The sequence below is a fragment of the Phyllostomus hastatus genome, unplaced genomic scaffold, assembly GCF_019186645.2.
Source record: "Phyllostomus hastatus isolate PE091 unplaced genomic scaffold, TTU_PhHast_1.1 phas_scaffold_216, whole genome shotgun sequence".
Taxonomy (NCBI): Eukaryota; Metazoa; Chordata; class Mammalia; order Chiroptera; family Phyllostomidae; genus Phyllostomus; species Phyllostomus hastatus.
This window is the reverse complement of record NW_025334018.1, coordinates 15599620-15606169: the sequence shown is the minus strand read 5'-3', so window position 1 is coordinate 15606169 and position 6550 is coordinate 15599620.

Sequence of the window (6550 nt, the reverse complement as noted above, 5' to 3'; positions counted from 1 at the left end):
AGGGCATGTCCATCAAGTGGACGCAGGGGCTTGCGGCCGTGACTCAGCCCCAGGCCCTGTCTCCTACCCTGGGCTGACCCGTGCCCTCTGCTGGAGCCGCTGACCCTTCCCCCAGCTCTCAGGGGCAGGTTCCTCAGTGCCACTGAAGCAACAAGGGCTGAACATGTGTGGGCTGAGACGGGCAGGTGGGCAAGGGCGCTCACACTTTGATGGGCGGCACATGGAAACAGTGGCCACAAGATCCTGTGAGATGAACCGAAGGAAAAGTGCCAGAGGAGCCCAGCAGAGGGCGCTGTCCACCCTCCCTGGTGGCCCTTTCCCAGCTCCTTCCATAGAACCCCCCCTCAGCCTCCCCTGTGCCCCCCAGGCCCTCTGCTCCCACTTCTCATTCTCTAGGAAATGGCAGCCACACCCAAGTCTCTACTCCCCATTGAGGACTCCCCGGTATTCAGCCCCAACCTCTCTCTGAGGGTCAGAGAGGTTAAGTAACCTGGCCAAGGCCACACAGCAAGGAGCCGCAGGGAAGAGGCTGTCCCTGGGACTGTGCTGTGCTTTTCGGAATCTGTGCTGTGCTCCTCAGCTCCACGCGCCACCTTCTTTTCCCTGTTCTGTGTCCCGGAGGCTGACCCCCGGGGACGGTGGCATGACGGGGCCCAGTGCCGCTGGCTTCCCGCTGGGCTTGGCTGCTGGGGAGCTTGCAGGAGACCGGAGGGAGGACACCAGGCGTTGATTCCTCTGGCACGTTCCCAGGAAGGTCCCTAGGTTGGCTGTCCCTTGGCCAGGGGTCACAGATCCTTTTGAGAGACCTCTCTCTACAAGACTCTGGCCTACTGGCCCAGGTGACTGTCCCCCTCCTCCCCCCCCCCCGCCCCCGGCCAGCCCCCTGGGGCCTGGAGAGTAGAAGCCCTTTCACCCTGTGGTTACAGGCCCCAGCTTCCTGTACTAGCCCTTGTGGTTGGCCTGTACTGTGCCCACGCCTTTGTGAAAACCTCCCCCTCCCTCCACTGCGTTACCCCGATTTGGTTCCGATGGGCCTCCTTTCCCTCCAGCTCCGGGGTGTCTGCTCGCTCACCTGGGACTAATTAGGTCCCCGGGAGGCTGAGCCCGCCCCTTGCCTGCGGGAGCGCCCCGCCCCGCCCTGTTTGCGGTCTCTGCCACTTCAAAGACAGCGCTGGGCTCCCGCGGAGGGGGTGGCTTTGACATTTATAGGGGAACCAGCAAGTTAATGAGCCAGAGAGACTTCTGGTGCCTGGGGAATCCTCTGATGGGAAGAAGAAATCATCCCAGACAGGACTGTCCAGAGATTTATTGGAAACATCCAGCCAAGGCCACGGACTAAACTCACGCTGCTTTGTGATGCCAGCTCACGACTGGGCCAGAAAGGGCTGTGCGCGCGTCCTTGGAAAGGAGACCCCAGTCCCGCCGCCTCCGACGAGGGGCCCACCTGAGCAGGACGGCCGTGGGGACTGGGCTCTCCTTTCCGGAGCAGCCCCTGGGTCTTCGACAACTCAGAGCCCACATCCTCTGAGAGAGGGAACCCACGTGGGACGCCACAGCCGAGGTGGGAGCTTTCCCGTCAGGCAGGGCAGGGACCCCTCTGCGGGGCCTCACGAGCCAGGGGAGGTCCCCCTTCCTCCCGCACAGCGTCCGAGGACCCCCGATTTGCAGAGGAGGAAGATGAAGTCCTAAGGTGCCGTGTGGCATCTGGCGTGGGTGTCTCTGGAAGCAGAGCCTGAGGCTAAGTCCTAGCGGCCAGTGGTTTATTCCGGAGGTGATTCTGGCAAACTGGAGGGAGTGGTGGGGGGAGGGTGGAGAAAAGGCTGGAGGGAGGGGCATGTGTGTGTGTGTGTGTGTGTGTGTGTGTGTGCGCGCGCGCGCGCCAGTGAGTTTTCACCGCCTGGCACCAGGGGGCTGCGGGTCACACAGGCCAGGAGCCCGGGTGGGGATACAGATCCACCATCTCAAGCATCTGTGGGCCTTGAAGTTCATGTGGGCGTGTGTGGCGGGATAGGAGACTAAACCTAGGGAGCAGCCTCGTTTAAGGGATGGAGGGGGACGGGAACCCCCGGAGGGGACCCAGGGAAGGGGAGGGTCTGGAAAGGTGCAGAGAAAGAGTGGGCATCTCTGTCAAAGACCGCAGCAGCGCAACGGGCTGAGGGATTACTGGGCTGTCGGCCTGGAGGAGGGCAGGTTAGCTCCGAGGGAGAGGCTGCACTGGCGTGGTGGGGACAGAAGCTGGCCCCGTGTGGGTGTAGGGGCGGTAGGGGAAGAGGGCTGCAGTCCATCTTTCGAGAAACCTACTGGGTAGGGATGGCGGGGAATGAAGGAGAGCCACGGGGGGTCCGGCCCAGAGGGAGGCGCAGGCAGAGACCTTTGGCTTCCTCGCACAACCAGGAGGAGGATGACAACTGATCTAAAATTGATAAACAACCAGAAGCACCAGAAAATCAAACTGCATGGAACTCCGACAACCAAGGAATTAAAGAAAAAAGTCAACCAGAACAACCGGACTGGTGCGCCAAGACAAAGAAGTATGGCCCCCATGAAAGAACACAGCAAAACCTCAGAACTAAGCGAGGAGGAGATTGCCGACCTATCTGACGGAGAATTTACAGCCCTGGTGATCAAATGCTCACAGAGCTGATGGAGCTTGGTCGAAAAATGAAAGAACAAATGAAAGATACCCACAATGAAATAAAGCAAAATATTCAGGGAACCAACCGTGACAAGAAGGAAAGCAGGACTCAAAGTAACGGTTTGGAGCAAAAGGGAGAAATAAATATCTAACAGGATCAGAATGAAGAAACAAGAATCCAAAAAAATGAGGAGAGGCTGCGGATCCTCTGGGACAACCTGGAATGTTCCAACATCCGAATTATAGGGGCGCCGGAAGGAAAAGAGCAGCAGGAAATTGAAACCTTATTTGAACAAATAATGAAGGAAAACTTCCCCAATCTGGCAAAGGACATAGACTTCCAGGAAGTCCAGGAAGCCCAGAGAGTCCCAAAGAAGTTGGACCCAAAGAGGAACACACCAAGGCACATCATCATTAAGTTACCCAAGATTAAAGACAAAGAGAAAATCCCAAAAGCAGCCAGAGAAAAGGAGACAGGTACCTACAAAGGAGTTCCCATAAGGCTATCAGCTGATTTCTCAAAAGAAATCTTGCAGGCAAGAAGGGGCTGGAAAGAAGTATTTGAAGTCATAAAAGACAAGGACCTACATTCAAAATTACTCTATCCAGCAAAGCTATCATTTAGAGTGGAAGGACAGATAAAGTGCTTCCCAGATAAGGTCAAGTTAAAGGAGTTCATCATCACCGAGTCCTTATTATATGAAACGTTAAAGGGACTTATCTAAGAAGAAGAAGATAAAACATATGAACAATAAAGTGACAACAAACTCAAAACTATCAACAAGTGAACCTAAAAAAAATAAAAGAAAAACAACGAAAACAAAAACTAAGCAAATAGCTTGAACAGGAACAGAATCAGAGAAATGGACATTACACTGAGGGAGGGCGGGGGAAGGGAGGAATGGGGGGGAAGAGACAGAGAAGGTACAGCATAATTAGTAGGCGTAAAATAGACGGGAGAGATAAAAAATGGTACAGGAAACAGAGGACTCAAAGAACTTATATGTACAACCCATGGACATGAACTAAGGGGGGGGATGCTGGAGGGTTGGGGGCCAGGATGGAGGGGGGATAAAGGGAGGAAAAATTGGGAAAACTGCAATAGCATAATCAATACAAATACTTAGAGCAAAACAAAAAGATTGTGATTGCAAAGGGTATTTCTGCAGAAGAATGGCTATGTTTCATTTTACCGTACAAAAAATAATTTTGTCTTAAAGTAAAACATACCTGGCTGCGTCAGAATAAAAATGGTACTAATAGACAAGAGAAATAGGAGAGGCGCGGGCAAATGGTCACGGTCGAGCGGAAGGAGCTGCTCTGAGCAGAGAGCTTGCTGGGCTGGCGCTGCCCGGGACCGCGCCTGCCGGGGTTTGCCCTGCGCCCACGAGAGTGGCCCCTGCTCACCACACACACACACATGGGTGCACACACACACACGTGTGCACACACAAACAGCCCTGGGGAAGGGTGGCAACGGCACAACCCGCAGCTGAGAAGGAGGCCCGGGCCCTCCGCTGCGCACTTCGCTCCTCTCGCCAGCTTGCTCCTTCCGCCAGGGACGCGGTGCCTTCTTGGCATCACGTCCCCCCCCCCCCCCGTTTTCCCCACTCGGCCTCTGACCTCTGACGTCCTCCCTCCCTCTGCTTGGCCCTGGGCCCCCCTCGCTCCCTTTCTGCACTAAGCCTGCCAGCCGGAGGGGAACGCTGACCTGGCCGGCATGGCTGACACCCTCCCCTTCGCAGGCGCAGGGAGCTCTCCGTTCGGGAGAGAAACTGGACCCACTAATTGTGAGCTCGGGGGGTGTTCGCCTCACTGAGTTACTGGGTGCAGACGCCCTAAAGCTCCCCAGAGTCTCCTCTGGGATTTCCACGGAGTCACCGTCTACCCCTCACCTTCCTCTGGCTAAACCGGCCTGTCCTCGAGCGCGGCGTTTGGGAGAGAGAAGAGGCTCCCAGTGAGGGTTCTTGGTTCCGTCCGCAGCAGGGCCTCTTGCCCCCATCCTTCCGGCCGCTGCGCGGGACAGTCCCGCCGGCAAGGGCGGGGGGTGGGGGGGGCATGGGAGGTGGGGGATGGGTGCCGAGAAACCGCTGTGGGCTGGCACCGCCTGGTGGAAGGGTCTCTGTGGGAGGTGGGCGGTCTGTCCCCGAAGCCTGGGAGCGCCCCTAGGCACTGCCTTCTCCTGCCCTAGCAGGGGTGGGGGTGGAGGGAGTGAGGGTCAGGAGAGTGGGCCTGCCGACTTCCCCTGTCGTTTGCCGGGCTCTGCCAGAGTTGCGGGGACTGTGCAGGCTCATCACTGTGAAGGCCACTTCCCAGCAGGATTTTGTGTTAAGGCAGACGGGCCCATCTTCTTCTTTTATTAAAAAGTGCCAATAGGTCACCAACCAGCAACGTACCAGGCGTTGTGCTAAGCGCTTGCCCCTGTATCACCGCACTCAGATCTCCAAGGCAGGCAGAGATCCTTTCAAAGTGCAGATCACATCCTGCCCCACCCCTGCCTCCAGCTGGAGAACTAGGCCCGCCTCCCCCATCCCGCCAGGCTGACGGGGCAAGACCCCCACCCCGCCCCCCATCCCCGCCTGCCCCTCCCCTGCTCGCCACGCCCTGTTGCTCCTGGCGCTGCCCCTGCCACAGGGCCTTTGCACGGGTTCTTCTCCCAGGCTCCGCCCGGCTCACGCCCTCGCTTTGTCAGGCCTTTGCCACTGTCTCCTCAGACAGGTCTCCCCCCATGTGAAATGTCACCCATCATCACGCTCTGTGTCTTCCCTGCCTTCGTCTCCAACAGCGCCCAGCACACCTCGAATCAAAGCTGCACGAAGGCGGGGCCTGGTTTTGCTCACAGCTCCACTTGCGGGACCAGGGAGGTGCCTCCCATGGAACCGCCACCACGAAATAGTGAATGAATGAGTATGAGGGTGGGTGCTCACAACACCTCGTGCTGTCGGTGCCAGGATTCCACCCAGGTCACAGATGAGGAAACTGAGGCCGAGCAGGGTTGACCCTGTCCTTAGGGTCATGGAACCAAAGAGCCAGGTGGGATCGGAAGGCACGGCGCCTGCCTGTGGGTCTGCCTCTCTCTGCACTCGAAGCCGAGTCCCCACGTGAGAGCCCTCTTCCCCAGGCGCTCGAGACAAACGCATTTTGTGGCTGAACCCACGTGGCAGATGCGGCAAACTGGGTTTCTCCACTTGCTGTTTCCAATGCTTGTTGCACCTGAAAGGCCCTGAAAAGTCCTGCGGGAAAAACCTCGGTTGGGCTCGGGGAATCAGTGTGTCCAGAAGCTCTGACCGCGGGTGTTTGTTTACTTATCGGCGTGGGTAGCGCCTGTGAACATGTCACAGGAGTGGCCTCCGGAAATCACGGCGTGTGTCCTTGTGGAGAGGAGGCAGGTGAAGGGTCCTGGGACCTCTCTGGGTCGTCCTGTGGGGAGGGTCCCGGCCAGGGGCCCAGAGTCAGGCCCCGCCGTGTTTGCTTGCCCACCCCCTGCCCGCCCCAGACACAGGGAGGCAGCAGCGTGGCTCCTGGCACCTTCTGGCCACAGCCCGGCGCTGACCTGCGGGCTGGCTCACCTTCCGCCCTTTGGTTTCTGGACCCAGGGACACTGGTGTTTGTCCCGAGTCTGTTAGAGGGCAATTCTTCCCATGCATGCTGCCCCAACCACTCGTCCTTGTTTCTCACTGTCTCCTGTCTCCTCACCGGCACTGGAACCTTCTAGAAGGGCACTGCCTTACCTATGTGTGTCCCCCCCAGCGGCCTGCACTCTGCTGAGCCGGCCTTAGCTGCCCAGACAGTTCCCGGTGGCTCCGGTGTGGACATGGGGGACTGACGATCCTGTTTGCTGCATGGTTTGGTGGGGCAAGGATGGATGGCGAGGCTGCAACCCCCTTCATTCTCGACCAGAGTCCCTCCTCAGCC